Source organism: Gobius niger (genome assembly GCF_951799975.1).
Source record: "Gobius niger genome assembly, chromosome: 4".
NCBI lineage: Eukaryota > Metazoa > Chordata > Actinopteri > Gobiiformes > Gobiidae > Gobius > Gobius niger.
Genome location: NC_136855.1, coordinates 38102481 through 38121698, shown reverse-complemented (window position 1 = coordinate 38121698; position 19218 = coordinate 38102481). Strand labels below are relative to the sequence as shown.

The 19218-nt window shown below is 40.3% G+C and overlaps 1 protein-coding gene across 1 annotated transcript in view; it reads left to right on the top strand.

Annotated features, from left to right (window-relative positions):
* Nucleotides 1-8496: 8496 nt before the first annotated feature.
* The window catches only part of LOC306961840 (CD151 antigen-like), a 61958-nt gene continuing 51236 nt past the window's right edge, over nt 8497-19218 (top strand). Inside the window, exon 1 of the mRNA XM_079554768.1 lies at nt 8497-8647. The gene's annotated coding sequence lies outside the window, so the exon portion shown is untranslated. The remainder of the gene's footprint in view (nt 8648-19218) is intronic.

The following is a 19218-nucleotide window of genomic DNA, read 5'->3' as shown; positions in this document are numbered from 1 at the left end:
GCTTTGCTCATGATTCCATTAGTGTGTATTGGTGCTCCGACCCGTAGGCAGGACAGCTGCAATTGTGGTTTTCGGGCCAGAGACACCAGGGGGAGATGAAAGACCCCCCAATCATCCCATTAACACTTGCATTACCCCCAGAGGGTCTACCTTAGGAAAGGATTTACTAAGGTAAACAAGTTAGCTTTAAATCTCAAACATTAACTCTAAGGGCAATTAACAATAATTCATGTTTTGTTCCTTGTTTTTTAAGATAGTCAGATAAATAAAACGCACAAAGACTGCAAAACACTGTCAAATTAATATAACTAGGAAATGAAAAACCATGTCACAATAAGCAAAAACATTCCATCGACTGACTCATTAATAAATAAGATAAATAAGATATGTAGCAGGTTTTTATTGTTTTCTAAATTACGGGATTATATCTGGGATAAGTATTAATCAATGTTTTACATACAAATTTTATGTTAAAGCATTAAAAAAGATTAGGGGTCAGATCTTGTGCCACAAAGACAGCGCAAACTCTCACACTATGATTATCTTCCATCGCGAGAGGGCGGTGCTTATAAAAGGAGAGAGGACTGAGGTTTATTACAAGCAGCACTGAGAGCGGTGCTTATGCCTCACATTCATGTCCTCATTTACATAGAGCTTCCTTGTGTTCTTCCTTAAGCATTACAGGCTCTCACAGGTCAAACTAAAAACTTTATTAACCCCATCGTGAGCTCAACAATGTTCGTGTTCTGAGAGAAAGAGATGTAGCCTACAGCCGGTCCTGCTGTGGTGCGGGTCGGCACTCGCTCGCCGCGTTAAAGCAGTACAAAGTAACTCTTGCCCCTAGAGGCCATAAGCGCAACTGCAGGTGTCGTAGCAAGTTACGATTTTTTAACTTATTAATTATGGAGAGTAAATACTACTCTGACAGGAAAGGCGAAGGGAGAGAGGGCTATTGTACATCCAATTACACAATGGAAATATTTTTTTCAGTCAAACTTGGCTGTAAATACTGGTTAAAGTGACGTTAGCCCGCAATTAGCTTTGACCGTTAGCATGTTAGCTTCTTCTTTATGATTTCATTAGTGTGTATTGGTAACTCCAACCTGGAGGCAGCAAAGTTGCAAACATGGTTTTCTGGCCAGAGACACCAGGGGGAGATGAAAGACCCTCCAATCATCCCATTAACACTTGTATTACCCCCACATGGACTACGGAAAGGATTTATTAAGGTAAACACGTTACTTAGTACTGCTTTAAAGCGACCAAAACAAAAGCACATGTTCAGCCCCCACAGCCCCGGCCCTTTCTGTTGGAGAAAAAAGTCTGTGAGTGCGATGTCTGTTCATTAAACGGAAATTTTCGCCACTAAAATCTGATGTTTAGTAGATTGATTTGTGTAAAATGTCCAATGTTCACAAGTCAACACTGCAGCGTTTCTCTGTATGGCCTGAAAACAGCTTGTAGAACTGATTTTATCCGGACTTCTCCAGTCCTATGTAAACTAAGAGTGAAGGGGAAACACAATTAATGGCAGCGCCCACGTGAATAAGGTGAATATAAGACAATCTGCTGTGAATAAACATCCACATGGACCCTGGTCTGTGATATCTGTTTATAGTCCTCCAAAAAACGGCTAGAAAGAATGAAAATTGTGATTCCCAAGACGAACTTCCTTCCCCCTCGGCTAAGCCACGCCCCCTTGTATGACTCTGTTAGAATGTTGTGATGTCACGTGAATGCAACCTATTCGACCAAATGTCACGATGTCACATAAACTCAGCCCACCCATGACAACTGCCACCTTGCTTCATGGAAGTGGTGTCTGACTGAATCTCTCTGACCCCTTCGTGATATATTTTTTGCTGGTTTGGATGAAACTCCATGGCCCGGGGGAGGAGTTCTCTGACCTCTGGCCACGCGCTGCTGGACAAGTATAAACTGTGGCAGGTGTGGGGCAGATTAGGGCTAATTCTCTGCATGGGGAGATTTACGGCGGACTCTGCGTTCACGTATTGCCCCATATTCGGCTCATATTGATGTGGTGCAGAGTCACCGGGTACATGTGAATCAGCATGTCGTTTCATTCCCCTCTGACCCCTTGTTTATTTTCTGATATAGAGCTGTAGAAATCGTAAAAAACCTAATAATACATTTAGTTGCAAATAAGACCCCATGGAGTTGTAAACACACTTCCTCCCCATTTGTGAACTTCTTTTCGAAAGAAGGACAATGTGTTGGAATGTGATGCAATTTAAGATATATAATAAATGGCTGAGCATTAAAAATTAACCGGGAGCTGTTTACTACTGCACTCCTTAAATGTGCATTGTGCAACTTTTAATGTGAAAAAAAAGGTGATATTTGTGTGTATTTGAACTTGTAGTGACCAGTGGCTGTGTGCGTAGTCAGAATGGCGCCTTTACTTTCCATCACAGACGCTCCAGGATCAGTTGTTTTGTTGGTTTTCTGGTGAGAGGGTCCATCCTTCCAAATACTTGATCCTGGAGCGTCCTAGAGACCACTGTGATGGAAAGTAAAGGCGCCACGCTGACTACTCACACAGCCACTGGTCACGACAAAGTTAAACACACACTGATATCACCTTTTTTTCCCCACATAAAAAGTTGCATAATGCACCTTTAAGAATAAAGATACACATGAATCAATATCTGGATAATCAAATACTGTTTTCAGTGAGGTATGTGCAAAGTGTTGTTACTTCAAAGTACCCCTAATATTTAACTTCATTTGCTTTAGTGTTTAGGAATCTGTAGTTACTTTTGGCAAAATCTAAAGTGAAAATAGTAATAATGCCAGTGAGCAAAAGTGCAGTCACAGATTTCCTTTCCCTTTCTTCCCCCATTCTCTTGTGTTTTGTTTTGAGGACATTAACAACAGCAAATCTCAGACACCAGTGTGCGTTATTTGGGGGGAGTTTGGCATTTTTTCATTCATGGATGCACTTGCAACTCAATTTTGTGTAGTAAGTAACATGTTATATTCCTTAGTTATTTCATTTCATTTTATTTATTTATTTCATTCAAAAGTGTTGTTATGCAATCACAATAAAACCGCCAACACAGTATGTCTTATATATAAGTCTTATAATATCTGCCCCTTTTGTTACTTCACACTTTACACTTAACACTGTTGTCCTTTGGAAAATGGTATGTATTTATGTCTGCATACATATATTTACAGTCTTATGTATACATATGTATATTTACAGTATTAACAGATGTTTTTATATTCTATATTCAGTTTTTTCAATATATAAAATACAGAACCTTCGTATTCTTGAATGTTAAAAATGGTCAAAAAGAAACAAACCGTCGTATTCATGTTTGTTCAAATCAAATATCCCACATTATTCAGGTCCAAGTACTTCATACTTTTTTAACATTGTAGCTTTTATGTGTATTTTAAACTGCAGGAGAGTTTCTGACTTTTTCACTTCTTTCTGGAGTTTATTCCATAAACTGATTCCTGTCACTGTAACAGTTCGTTCCATTGCTTCAGAATTGAACCCGGGTTTGTTAAAGACGTCTGTTCCTTTCAGATTATAGTGACTTTCTCTTTTCTCAAGCATTTCTTGGATGTTCACTGGCAATATTTTTCTATTTGCTTTATACAAAACCGGGAGGATATTGTAGTTTACTATATCCTCAAATTTTAGTAAATTACATTTACAGTTACTGAAAAACTTATATATAATACGTTACTCCCAACACTGGTAGTAACATTATGTTTTTTAAAAACTACGGTGAAGCTCTTTAAATTTGAATAATTTGAATTTTTGTGTAAACTGTGAAGTATTTTATGCATCTGAATGTATAAGTGGCCCCAAGACTCTCATGTAAAAAAAAAAAATGACTATCAGTTCAAATGATTTCACAGTACATTTGCTCCAAATGTTAGTACATCCTTTTATCATTTTATCATAGTCAGGGATCTCCAACCAGCAGCTCTCCAGCCCGTTTTAGGTCGCTCACCAAACACTTTGTATATTATTAAACACTGTATATTTCCACGTAAGGGTGATGCATTTTCTTTTCTATGGGTAATCTAAGATAAGATAAGATAATCCTTTATTGATCTCACAATGGAGAAATTCACTTGTTACAGTCGGCGTTCAAGAAGATCACTCAGAGTTATGCAAAAACAGACGGGAAAATGTGCAACCAGTTAAACAGAATAAAAACGAGGTATCCCATGTACAACAAGCAGCAGAAATACAACAATAGGTGAACAACAACTATAAAAATAGGATAAAAAAAACTAGAACAGGTCATAAAAGTAAAACATCAGGGTGTAAATCTGCAAACATTTGGTTCAATATAGTAAATATAAAGACCAAACTCTTTAAAATATCATCTCGGCTTCTAGTTCTTCAGGGTGAGCTCCACCTCACCACATTTTACAAAGACAATTTCTTTCAAGCACAAGTAGCTCTGATGTTTTTGTTGCCCAGTAAAAATGGTTGAAGATCACTGCTCTAAGTGATACCTTTGTTATTTCGCAATTGGAATGACTATCATGCTCTTTCCTGACTTTCATTGAGGAAGCTGACTGTTGATGTTGAAGGTCAGTAAACTTTCATCTGTGTATTTTGAATAATGCTCGAGTGCCGAGTAAAACATCTTATTATACAAAGAAAAACAAGCGCTTTTGGAGGAAATGTTATAATTAGGTCAAATGTCTCAGAAACTTCATGTACATCTGCTGTGTTTTCACTAACTAAAGTTTCCATTATATCAAATTACACTGCTGGCAACAGATAAAGTCCTACCTGAGGAGGTGGCAGTAGGAGGTCGGCTCACGCTCGTCTGCCCGGGGACAAAAAGCCGCCACAGATGGAGACCAGCAGCTTTAATTAGATTTCCTTCAGCCTCCAATCCCCCGCTTCCCTCGTATCCTCGTATCCCTCAAACTGCAGCAGCTGATCCCAGCCCGTGTCCGGTCCTCCCTGTATCACAAATATATTGATTAGTTTGTCGAAGTCAGCATGTCCGTAATTCAATAAAGTACTTTTATCGGGTGTTGGAGGGACTCGGAGCAGCTCTTTTTGGTAACTGCACGTTTTCTTTCACGTTTTCACCTGACCTCCTTCACAACCCGTTTCACCCACTGAAGCCATCACTTTTTTTCTTCTTCAAATATTGATTTGTTTGTTTATTTTAATGTGGAACTTTTCTTTTTGCTGACGCCTTTGTGGATGCTGCTCTTGCTGAGATCAATAAGTCTTTGAGCTGAAACATGGCACCATCTAGTGGAAAATATCTGTCGGTTCCCATAAGTCAGTGCGCTGAGATCATTCTGCAGCTGTAATAAAGCTGCAGTATCACAGCTGTTTTATTTAATTGACTCATTATTGTTATTTACTCATCATTCCTTGCTTGTCAACTTACTGGTCCGAGTTGGAAGCTTGTGTTTCTTTCCCCAAAAAAAAAAATCCCTCTTCTTTACTTCACTGTAACTATTTTGTTTGTTTTGTGTCCCCTTCCCTGTTCCATTAACCTCTTAACTCCCGCCTTTTTCACTCCTTTTTCCTCACCTCATTAGATTTTTTTTTTCCATAATTTTTTTGTTGGGTATTCAACTCTTTTTTGTCATTTTTTGTCACATTTTTGTCATTTTTTGTCATTTTTTGTTATCACATTTCTATCATTTTTTTAATCAAATTTTTGTCATTTTTTGTCACATTTTTGTCATTTTTTGGTCACATTTTTGTCAATTTCTTGCGACATTTTTTGTGACATTTTTGCCACTTTTTCATCAATTTTTTGTCACTTTTTTGTCACATTTTTGTCATTTTTTGGTCAATTTTTTGTCACATTTTTTGTCACATTTTTGTCATTTTTTGTCACATTTTTTGTCACATTTTTTGTCACATTTTTGTCATTTTTTTGTCACATTTTTGTCATTTTTTGTCACATTTTTGTCATTTTTTTGTCACATTTTTGTCATTTTTTGTCACATTTTTGTCATTTTTTGTCACATTTTTGTCATTTTTTTGTCACATTTTTTGTCATTTTTTTGTCACATTTTTTGTCATTTCTTTGTCATTTTTTTAATCAAATTTTTATCATTTTTTAAATCAAATTTTTGTCACATATTTGTCATTTTTTGGTCACATTTTTGTCACATATTTGTCATTTTTTGGTCACATTTTTGTCACATATTTGTCATTTTTTTGTCACATTTTTGTCATTTTTTGGTCACATTTTTGTCAATTTCTTGTGACATTTTTTGTGACATTTTTGCCACTTTTTCATGAATTTTTTGTCACTTTTTTGTCACATTTCCATTTTTTTTTTTTCCGTCTCAGTTTTGTTGCTATTTTCACAGCTATTTTCCAGAAGCTTTTGGATTGGGGTAAAGCCGAACTGGAGAAAATGTGCTCGGTTCAGGTGGGAGTTAAGGGGTTAAACTGCACACTAAGCACTTTCAGGCCAACACTGTAAATAACAATCTGTTCTAAATGTTTTGCCTGTTAAAATGAAGGAAATAAATAAGTTCTAGAACAGTGTCTCCCAAACAGGAGTACAGCTACCCCTGGGGATACTTGAGTTCTTAGCAGAGGAATTCATTCAGACTAATAATCAAGGTGAGTGGTATTTAAGATGTTTAAGCTTCATTTTGTACACACCATTCTAAATATGGAATTGAGTAGTTTGGTTGATGACTTTGTAAAAATACAGGCAGGATCCTTGAAGAAAGGGTTTACTTGGAGTTTGTATGAAAAACTCAAGGCGTATGTGAGACAAAAAAGGTTGGGAACCACTGTTCTAGAACATTATTAATATTCAAACTCATCTCCATAAATAACCACTTCACTGGTGTAAAACTATGAGTTATTACAGGCATTACTCCACCAAGCGGATAATAAGTAGAAAACAATATGACAACCTGTCACAGAACTACATACACTTTTTTCATAAGCCCACAGACCATGGTTTGCTCATTATAGATTAAAAACTAGACCATTGTATAATCAATGTATTGAGAGACGGGTGCTGCTCAGTTACATTTACTCAAGTACTTGAGTAACTTTTGAATAAACTGTACTTATTAGAGCAGTTATATCATTCAGTGCTTTTTACTGAACGATATGAGCCCCTCCCGGAACCGCCGCCTTAAAGGTACACTGCGTAGCATTTTGGACTATATTAATGCAAAACAAAAAACAAAAAACTGATCCTAATGGCCAGCTCAACACAGAAAATGCTGTTACTGCAGTGGGTAATAAAAGAGTGGATTTGGATGAAAAACTAAAGTGTTAAATTCTCATTCTTCTGCCTTTCGTCACATCTCCATGGAGACGAGCTGGAGACGTACCCACTCCCCGTAAAGTTTACTGTCAGATCTTAGGAGGGGTGCGCCTCATCAATGTTTGTTTGTACATGGGAGACAGTGGTGCAGCTGGTAGAGCGGGTCGTCTCATGATTGGAAGGTCGGGGGTTCGAATCCCACCTCCTGAAAGTGCACACTGTCGTTGTGTCCTTGGGCAAGACACTTCACCCACATTGCCCCCAGTGTCTGTGTACATTGGTGTATGAATGAGAGTATGAATGGGTGAGTGGATCCTTGCTGTAAAGCGCTTTGAGTGCCTAATGTAGGTGGAAAAATGCTATATAAGTTGAGACCATTTACATTTATGAGGTATTTTTCAATGATGAAAATATCTGTCATAAATTAATGCTTGTATTTATATATATAGGGTAAAATTCTATGCGGTGTGGCTTTAACGTGGTGGAGGGTTTGAGCACCTGAATGATCCTGGAGCTCTGCTGTCGGGGGCTTCGTGCCCCTGTAGGGTCTCCCAGGTTCTAGGTGACGGGTCAGACAAAGAGCGGTTCAGAAGCTCCTTATGAGAGACCGACAGGCCCGGTTAGAACCATGAGGCCGTCCTTACGAGGACCCACCACCTGCACCACCTACTAAAGTAAAAAAAAAAAGTTACTTGTGCCACTGTGAGTACATTTTAAAGTAACTAAAGCTTCATGTTGACACATAAAATATATGTAGTCTCTGTTTTATGCCCTTTTTTCTTCAAACACATGTTTTTAATACATTTGTCTGGTATTTTCTTTGGAAATTTAGGATTTTCACACTGTTTCTCATAATTTATGTCAAAACTGAAACCAAATCAGATTTTCACAGTCAGTTACTCAGTACTCCAGCAACATTTTCTCAAAGTAGGCCAACCTTTTTCACTTTTACTTGAGTATTTACTTAGGCCACAACTTTTAACTTGTACTTGAGTAAAGTTAATTTAAAGTTACTCTTACTTGAGTAAACCTTTTGGCTACTCTACTCAGTTTCTCACACAGCTAAGCCTACAACTAGACTATTAGCACATACAGTTAAAAATGATTCATCCATGTCTCCTGAAGGCATGAAAATAATCCGCATATAGCTCCCCCTTCGTCAGCCCAACATGGATCGCCCTGGGACAGTAAAAAAAAACCCATGCCGCATCAGGGGGGTGAGGTATCCGGGGTGGAGCCTGCAGCCACGGTGGAAGAGACGGGACAGCCTCCGGAGAGTTCACCCCGCAGCTTCACCACGAAACCAGGCCACACCGGGAACCTCTCCGACCGCGAACCGGGACCAGCAGTGATTTACGAAGCGGCACGTCGGCCAGGTACGTCAACGGCTAACGGTTTGTCACGCTAGTTAGCTTAACGCGCGGCTACGTCATCAAACTAGCTAACGCCTCCCTCGAAAACGCCAGTAAAAGATTATTCCTCTGTGTTTTTTGTGTTTTCAGTGAATTGTTGTACTTTGTGGGCAGTGTTGGAGGTGTTTATGTGGGTAAAATGGCTGCGACATGGCGGAAGTTTAGCATCTGGACGGCGGCTACAAAGTGATGTATGGTCTGCCACAGATTGATAACCTGGAGCTAGCTTACTTTACCTTACAGGCAAAACTCTGGGCTGAAGACTAACAAAAAGTGGCTCGCTGTTTCCAAATAAAAGCGTATTAGGAATAAGAAGCCTATTCTTAATCTGTAATTGTGTAACAATAGTGTAATTTGAGGGCAGACTCTGTACGCAAAACTTTTTTTTTGGTTTGTTGCCTCCAATTTTTAGTCTTAACTTTCACTTGGAAACAATGAAATGGTCTATCAACACAATATTTTGTTTCCATGATTATGAAAACTTGATACTTTTGACATAATCACTATTAATTTTGTCCAGCCTTATGCATCATAGTCTTATATTAAAACAACATTTTGAAGGTGTTCTGTCATAATGGGTTGTTATTGGTGTCTAATTACAAGCCTTATTTACTGAGCCAAGGCCAAACTTGATTATTCAGAGATTTGTTCCCCCCCCCCCCTTAGTTAATAATAACTAAGAAATAACTAGGGCTGAAACAACAACTGAAGCAAACAAATCGATTTTTGAAATACAGTAGTTATTGTGAGTGAATTTTCAGATTTCTGGTACAGACTGAAAATTCAATATGTTTGATGAAAAACTAATTTGTTTCTAAAGTCAAAGAAAGGAAAGAGAGTGTTTTGGACTTTATAAATTGTATAAATATTATATGTCTGTGAATTATCCAATCAGAAAGCAGAATTAGCTCCACTCTCACAGTTACCATGGAGATCCGCCATCTTTGCAGCTGCTAGCATACATTACCATTCACTAACATTAGCTAAAGACAGTATAAAAAGTGGAGAAAATAGCCGTGGAACAGCTCTGTCGATCTAACTCACTGTGGTGTCCACGTGTTTTAATATGAACAATAACTCCAGTATTTTAAAATGTCCATTAGTTTACAATTGCTGCTAATCCCATAATGCTTAGCGATATGACATCACATTCCCGAACTCTATGGTTTTAACCGGTTTGTAAATAAACTTCCGTGTCCCTAATAAAGTCCCAGTCAGTGCCAGTGCAGCGTCTTTACAGCTCTGTGGCTGAACTGAAGTGTCTTAAGGTGCGTACAGACCAAACGCGCATCCACGCCCCATCTGCCTCTCGTTGGACGCCAAACAACGCCGCTTCACATACTTCACACTCGCGACAAACGCCTGTTTGCTGCGCGTGAAGTTTTGCAAGCGTCAGACATAGGAGGCGTGTCTGTTGACTCAGGGCACACTCACACTTGACATCCGAACCTGCCACTCTCCATCTCGTTTGAGGAAAGGCCTGGATGCCCCGAACGGCCCGCGCTCACACTTACACAAACGAACCGAGCCGTGGCCGAGCACGAGGAGTTGTTTACAAGTGCACGTGAGCAGCAGCAGCGCAACATAATGTGGAAGAAAAAAAAACCTAAACAGCTGCGTGAAATAATGTCTACTATGAGCCCTGTCAAATCTCTTCACTCCACTTTTCTTTGTATTTTACTACAGTTTAACAAAAAGGGCTATGGTGAATATAACAGTCGATTTTAATAAAGCAGAGAAATAGAGAAGTACGCGTCGCTCTGTCCCGCTCAGCTGAGGCGGGGGGTGGAGCAGCACCTGCTGCTCTGAGCCTTTCTTTGGAGTCACATACAGCCTTCAAAAAAGGCTACGAGAACAGAAGATCTGACGCTCAGTTTATGTCATTCATTGCTGCTTCGGCCACTGGTTAAACAGCTTTGTGTTGGTGAACTCCTGAAGTCTGCGCTTTACGTTACAACAAAGCACTTAACACGAACGCGCACCAAAATCACAAGCGATAAATGCACCCGCAGGTTTTATCTGTCCCACTAAAGCCTGTGGCCAAACCAGGTACAGCAGCAGAGAAGCTCGGACACAGGGCGGGAGAAGCGCAGCCGCTCCCGTATAGTCAGCCCGAGATGTGCGTGAAGCGGCCAGGGCGTCGGGAGTGAGCAGTCGGGGAGACCAGCGGTGGCCGGGGGTCCGGGGAGCCGCCCGGGAGAGAAGCGGTCGGGGCCGGGGAGACGAGAGCGAGGCAGCCCCTGCTCTGTTTGATAAATACAGCCTTTTCTCACTGTTATACGTGACAAATGCACCCGCCCACACAACAGCCGCTTGTATCCGTGCGTGTGCGCATACACGAGCAAACGCGAGCCGCGCTCCGCCCCCCCTCCTCCAAGCGGCCAAAGTCGAACCGAGTCCGACTCGGGCATGGTTTGTTGCAGGTAACAGGTGACGCCTGAGCCCAGTCAGCATCCCTGATTGGTTAACAAGGCATAAATGAACGCACGTGTAGATTGGATTACTTGAGTGCATGAAGCAGTGGGCGTGGCCTCCCTGTTCGCTCACCGCGCTGTTCTCCCTGGCTTTGACGCGCGTCCTTCCTCATCCGCTCGCGTTTGCTACGCTTAATACGCGCGGACAGCTTTGCTTGCATTTCGAAGCGCGTTGAAGCGCCTCTACATAGGGTTAACATGGAAGCTGGAGGCGCGGACGCTTTTGGTGTGTACGCACCTTTAGGTTTCAAATGAGCCTCCAACTAACATTCACTATAAGTTTACTCCAAAAGCATGTTCAAGCTTTAGCTTTATGTGGGAAATGTTTCAAAAATACTCTTTTCATGCGCCTTTCACAGCCGATTAATCATAGGAAATAATCTGTAGATGGCCAAATTAAGCATCAGTTGCAGCTCTAGTAATAACGACCTTATTCAGGTAAGAAATCCTTTTACTCCTATCATTATGGTGTCATGCCTGTATTAATGTCTAATCTACAGCAAAACTTTGAAATTGTACAATCAGAATGTATTCTTGAGAGAAAAATACTCACTTAATTTTAGGGATAAACTGAATTAATGACAAACTTCCAGCCTAACCATAAACGTAGGTGTGAACTAGTGAAACTTGTTCTATAAATGTAGAGTTTTGCCGTCAGTGAAAGCCTGTCGCTGTGCATTTCACACGAAACTACTCGAATAACAGCTCTTCAGGCGAGTCTATGTCTCATGCATTGTGGTATTTGCTTTGCCCCAGGTGTGCTGAGGTCACAGGTGTTTTTGTGTGAGCAGCGACAAGTCCATTGTGGAGTAGATTTCAGACTGAGTGCGCCCTGAGCATGTCTTTGATTCTCATGGAGAGAGTGTGACTAATAGTTTATACACGGGCAGTGAAACAAGAGGCTGGAGATTTACTCTTATAAAGTCGTCCCTGCAAAGAAATTGGATAATGGATTAAGAAAGAGTTCTCACTATCCTGAAGCTTCTACTTGAAAAGCAGACTGATCTAAGACTGATCAAACCAAGCCAATTTGACAACTGTCTTTGGGGCTTCAAAGCTGGTTTGTTTATTCACTATGACTTGAGTCTCTGTTAGTCCAGTGTGTCTCGAACCTGTTGTTTTCCTCTGTCTCAGACTGTTTTAGAACTTACTTATTATGCCTGATCACTAATAACTTATAATACTGGCTAAAATGCATTACCTTGTAGAGCAGGGTCGGCAAGTTTGTGTCGTGGAGGGACGATTTTTGTCATTGCCGAAACACCCAAGCCGAACGTCAACATTGTAGCCTAAAGTAAAGAACTGTTTTCTTATGTTTTACATCAGTGGTTACCAAGTGTCAGGGCTTTGGGACCCACCAGTACCCTCGGATGACAAGCCGAGGACCCAAATAAAACTGTTATTTGTCATATGTCGTATAAAATATTGTGTTTTGTAAGTTTTTGTTGAACAAGCAGTAGATTTCCCTTTAAAGCAGTACTAAGTAACGTGTTTACCTTAATAAATCCTTCCCGTAGTCCCTCTGGGGGTAATACAAGTGTTTATGGGATGATTGGAGGGTCTTTCATCTCCCCCTGGTGTCAATACACACTAATAGAATCACGAAGAAGAAGCTAACAGGCTAACGGGCAAAGCTAAATGCGGGCTAGCGTCACTTTAAACAGTATTTACAGCCAGGTTTCAGTGAAAAAAAAATATTTCCATTGTATATTTGGATGTACAATATCCCTCTCTCCCTTCGCTGTTCCTGTCAGCGTAGGATTTACTCTCCAAGACAATTAATAAGTTAAAAAATCGTAACTTGCTACGACACCTGCAGTTGCGCTTATGGCCTCTAGGGGGAAGAGTTCCTTAGTACTGCTTTAAGACTGAAATTCTGATCAAAACAACCCAATAACATTCATTATAACGGACACAGTTAGTGTTTCCATGCATTTTCTTTTTAAAATACTGCATTTTAAGAGTACTTTAACAGGTATTTGATCTCTTATTTGGACAATAATATTTCTCAAAATTATCTTGGGGGGCCAGAGGTTTTGGTCCTCGGGTTTGACGTTACCTACCCCTGTTGTAGAGGCTCCGAGTTACTGTTTTGGTTGGATGAATCCATATACACTGGACTACGTCGTAAAATGGTCCCACACTTTATGACATTTTCTGTCTTTTTCTGCCATTGGCAAAGAGAAAATGATGCGAGTCAATAAATTCAGTCCTGGTGAAACAGGCTTTGGTGACATTTAATAAAACGAATCGTCAAGGCTTTTTTGTTTTTGAATTACTCAATTACTCGAAGAATTGTTTCAGCCCTAAACACTACATTGGCTTTGTTTTCCAGTGAATAGTTTGTTGTGTGTTACGTTGCACTGCTCTACTCGAAAAGCAAGTCTTGTTAACAGCGCACTTGTTGCATATCTGAACTCAGTCCAAGATATGTTTCCAATAAATCTGAACCCGTCGCCCTGCGGATAGAGCGCCCGACGATAAACATTATTTTTACACTTCACTAACCTGACTAAAGCTACTTCACCACGGCCGTCTCAACAGGGCCATTGCTCTTCTCATAAAGTCAATGCCGAAACGCACGCTAGACTTAATATAGTGAAAACGCTTCCTGGCGGCGCTCCAAGTGCTTCCCCACAGTAATGTCAAGGGTAGACGAGACAGCGCTTTTACTCACAGACGCAATTTACAGCGAGCGTGTCAGACGCCCTTTGCCTGCTCCAGACCAGACGAAACCCCCCCCCGGCTTTATCTGCCCTTGACAAACCGCGGCTTATGTCCCGGGGTTGTGTTCATTCATGTGATGTCATAACACCCGGAGTGGCTGCAGTTTAGAAGTGAAAGGGCAGCTCCGGATTCTCTCTGGTGGAAATCGCTATCCAGAAGTTCGACTGGGATTTTTTTCACTGTAAATGCAGCGCAGTGAGTGTACAAACCTGTAGACATGGGATTTACTTTAAAATTACTGTACTGTTGCATCAAAACAAAACAATATTTTATAACGGTTTGTTTGTTTTATAAGGTTTATATTATGTTAATGTTTGTACAATCAATCCTTAAAGGGCCTATATCATGCAAAATCGAGCTTTTAGCCATGTTGTTATGCTATTTCCTTATCAAAAACACCCCCAGAGTGGTTTGTGGCTTCATTCACGCAGCTCTCAGTAATCCTCCTGAATCCTGCTCTCTGAGCAGCTGCTCCTCCCTCTCCTGGTGAACGACTGAGTGTTCAGTTGTGTCGTCACAGCGGAACGGAAGTGCTCGACGTCTGTAATGTAACGTTTTAATTCTATGCTTACGGCCTGATTTTCAATTCAATTCAATTCAATTCATCTTTTTTATTTGAGCATCTGAGCTCCACAAAGTTCTTCATAGGAACAGAGTTCAGCAGAGTAATCAAGCAAAAGAAAGATACATGCGTAGGTGAATCGCCAAATAGATAAATAAATAACGTGGATATGATGCTCAAAAGGAGTAGGCAGAAGCTTCAGCACCTACCCCCTCTCGTACTTAAGAAATAGATACATTCATTCACTATGCACAAAGAAGATATGACATATAGTCATTTTGGCCTATTCCAGTGATCATCAATATTTATGTTACAACATTCTGCTGATTCCAAGACAGGGAAAGAAAACTCCATAATTACAAATACCCATCACTGCCAATAACAACGAGTCACCAATCTTAAGTTGAACATTTGTTCCTTGTTGTTTATTGTTTTTTAGTTAAGTACTTTTAATGGACACAATATTATTGATTATGTTATTTACGACCACATTATATGATTGATTAATAAATGTAATTTATTTTATATTTTATGCTATTATATCATTATTGCTTAATTTATTATACTATTTATTATACTATTATTTTATTAGTATTGTTGCTGTAAAACAGCTTTTTCATTATTTCTGTCGTAAGAGAGAAACAAAGAGAGAGAAAAAAAAGGTTGTGCCCGAGGTAGGGATGCACCGATACCACAGGCTTGTACTCATACTCGTACTCATTCATGAGGTCCCAATTCCAGAAACCGACACCATTTGACGTGACCTCTCAGCTGAGGAGAGAAGAAGCAACAAACTGGAGAATTGTTTAGTGTAAATACAATAATCCACATAGAGCTGACTTTATTACAGACGACACTCAATAAACCAGAGTCTGAGCTGGATTTAACCAGAGCTAAATGTTGTTAGTGCTGCAGCGTCTGCAGTGTTTACAACATACAGGCTAACGTTGCTAACTCGCGGCTAGCAGTTTTGGCCATTCTGACGCCGTTTTAAGCCCAGGGGTTTATTCATCTGAAAAACTAACCCAGCGACTAAAAAGTCCTCAGAAAACCCAAATTAAAGACATACAGCATGTTTATATTGAGGGAAAATGAGCTGCAGCAGAACAATGAAAACGCTGTAGCTACTCGCTAAGTTACTACAAAACACACGAGAAAATCTACACATAAGGCATAAACCTTCCTCAGAGCGTTTTCAAAACACTGCACAAATCCTTTCTTGTGTAATATCACTGACACTGAATCAACTTTCTTACAAGAGTTAACTTCCCATGAAGCTGATTCCAAACGGTTTAGATAAGCGCTCTGTGATTCCATCCCAGACTTATTTTTGTCTCGTGGCCGTCCCCCAGGACATTATTTTTTGTTACAACATGGTCCTGGTTGTTACAGAAAATCCACAGCGACTACTAACATGCGCCGCGTGGCCTTGCTTACACAGTGCCCGTCCACATGAAACAAAAATTGGCATAAAGTTCAATATCTTCTCTGTCTACAGAAACGATCTAAAGTGAAATAACCTCATTCTAGGATCAAGACGTTGAGGTATTGTTCAATAACGTGTCATGTGAAAGGACTTTGAGCTGTAAGAAGATGGATGCAGACCCGCTCTAATCCCGTTTTCTTTTCCTTGACTCAGCTGCGTCTTACAGAACAATCCTGTCGTCTAGAAAGTTGCGTTTGTATTTAATTAGCGGGCTCGTGCTACCAGGGGGAGGGGAGGAAGAGGAGGCCGGCGTCAGCACAGTCAGCAGCACAGACGAGTCCAGGCTTGAGAGAACGGTGAGGTAAAGGAAGGTCGGGCTGGAGTTTCCTTTTGTAAACTCAAACTCAGACAGTGACACATGTGTGAGACCATCTGAGAACAGAAGGGGATATGATGTAAAGAGTGTATTTACAACAACAAAGCTAAAACTGTCTTGAAGAGTTCGTTTTCTTCATTCAAGGATCCCTTAATCTCGCAGGATAATATTGCCTGTTGTGAATTAACAGCACATCAGTCACCGTGAGAAGATATTTTAGTCGGGGGGCTGAGGGACAAAATTTAGGTTAGTTAGTTAAAGGAACAGGCCACCGTTTTTACATTCTGAGATATGTTCTTACCTTAGCTTTGACGAGTTCTTTAGGACCTGTCTGATCTTCACCCGTGCCTTCAGTCACGTAAACACAGCGCAGACGGCGTTAGCATTTAGCCTCTCCCTCTCTCCTCTATAGCTCCAAAACAGGTCAAGATAGAAGCTACCAAGCTCTTCCACGTTTTCCCTATTTAAATATGGTTACGTGAAGTGTTCCACTACAAAGTATAATTACACAAAATTAAACAATGTGGATTTTCTAAGCGGATAAAAGGGGGAACTATATTGTAAGGCGTAATAATACCAGGAGTAATTTGGCATCCGCGCAGTAAAGTGAAGATTGCTGCGCGGATTTCGAACTACTCCTGGTATTGGACGGGCCTTTCTGTGTGGAGTTTGCATGTTCTCCCCGTGTCTGCATAGGTTTTCCTCCAGGCACTCCGGTTTCCCCTACCACTAGAAACATGTACAATAGGCCAGGATGAATGATGTGTGTGAGTGAATGTATGGTGGTGGTCAGAGGGTCCGTTGGCGCTTCTGACAGTCTCCCCCAGGGGAAACTGAAGCTACAAACGTAGTTTACCACCACTGAGTGAGTGAATGTCCAACTATCTCATGTAAAGCGCTTTGTGACGATGTCTGTGAAAGGCGCTGTATAAATAAAGATCTTCTTCTTCTCTTTGTCACATTTTTGTCACGTTTTCTTCTCTTTTTATGACACTTTTTTGACGCTTTTTTGACTTTTTTGTCTATTTTCATCGATTATTTTGTTGCTTTTTGTCACATTTTTGGCAAGGCAAGGCAAGGCAAGTTTATTTGTAGAGCACAATTCATACACAAGGCAATTCAAAGTGCTTCACAGTTGCATAAATATAAGAAAACAAATGGAATCAATAAAAACATCAACATAGAATTAATCAATTACAGTAAGAGGCAAGAGTGTAGATAAAATGCTTTCAGTTATATGCATTTTTAAGTCTTGTTTTGACTCGCTCTGTCTTGAGCACTATTTCACTCTGTCTTGAGCACTATTTTTGTTGCATTTTCATCCTCGTTTTCGTCGCTATTTTGATGCTTTTTTCAAGAAGCTGTTATATTTGGGTAAAGCAAACAAGAGAATGTGCTCGGTTAAGGCGAGGGGTTAAGAGGTTCAAGAATAACTGATATAATATATTAGTAATGATCAGAATAATATTGTGAGTTGTTTATATAAAGGTAACCTAGGGCTGAGTGATTTTGGAAAATAAGTATTCACGTTTTTCCCCCCCCGTATTGATCGATCTCGATTTTCGATTCGATGTAATTAAATACATTTTGCTGGTTCATACAATTAACTACATCTTTATTCAAACCTCAACTCAAACAAAAACAAATGCTTCACTCGTTCAAACTCCCAAACTAGGTACTGATTGTGCCAAAGAAATGGCTGTCGATTATAAAGTCCCATGATGATTTTTGAGACTGACCAAAGTAGAGATTGCGATTTCGATTCATTGCCCAGCCCTAATCTAACCTAAAGCCTGTCATAGCCAAGTAGTGCAGAAAAGTCCAGTGATCGTTGTGTAATGTTTTTCCTGATGATGATGATTATTGTGACTAAACTGTGGAGCTTGTTTTGTCTCGTTTTAACCAGGTTTAAATCCAAGTGTAGCTCTTGCTTGAACTTACTTTTATCTTGTCTTTTTCCTCCTTAAATCATTTGAGAGTGAGACCTGAGCTGCTCTCTCTCTCGTCCTGCTCCAAAAGCTCAGCAAATATTTGGCAAATTCTCCATATTCTTAAATTAAAATGTAAAATAAACTAAATTCCCTTTGGCTGCTGGTCTAAAGCTGTTCCTAACTAGCTTTGTGAGTGATTCAAGTTGCATTTACGAAACCTAAATCCTTATTATGGGCTTCTCACTTAAGCCATTGGAGACGGCTGCCTTCATCCTTTAAAACAGGGTGGAGTTTTTCTTTAAATGCTTAATTACTTTAAGGCCTGTTCATCATAATTACGGCTGTGTAATAGCTTTAAATTATGTATGTGTAGCTCCTGAAAAACTGCAGGAGTGGAGGAGTGTAGAGGTCAGCAGTTGCAGCTGCGTAGGCCAAGTCAGAAAACAAGCCGTAAAGTGAAGTGAAGTACCCACTCATTTTTATTGTGCCTCGTACAATGGCACTAAAAAAACAGGCCGCCCTCAGCAAAGAAAAGAACATGAGACTGTGCTTCTTTGGTAGCTACATTCAAATGAGGAGCTTGGGTGTTAAAGCCAGTTCTTGGAAATAGAAAAAGAGAAACTTCTTCTCGGTTTGACCTTGTTTGAGAACAACAGCGCTATTCTTCATACAGCCCACACTCTTTCCAAAGAGTTCAGAATCTGTGTGAATCATTTTACTTTTTCATTTGAAGGCCCTGTACCCGTTGACAATAACGTGACAGTGACGAGTTAAACGGCTCTTTGGTGACAGAAACATGACGTGTGTGAGTTTTCATTGACGGGACGTTCACAGTGAATACCGTTTCTGCCTGTTGTGCACAAACAAGCTAATATCAGCCTGACGTTTGGCCGGGTACCAGGACACGGTTTGCTCAGAAACACGTCCAGCCTGACATGGTGCGTTGTCATGACGAAGATGATCGTGTTCGGGAAAGCACGGCTCTTCTTTTTGTAGCATGGAAGAAAGTGGTCAGTCAGAAACTCCACGTATTTTTCAG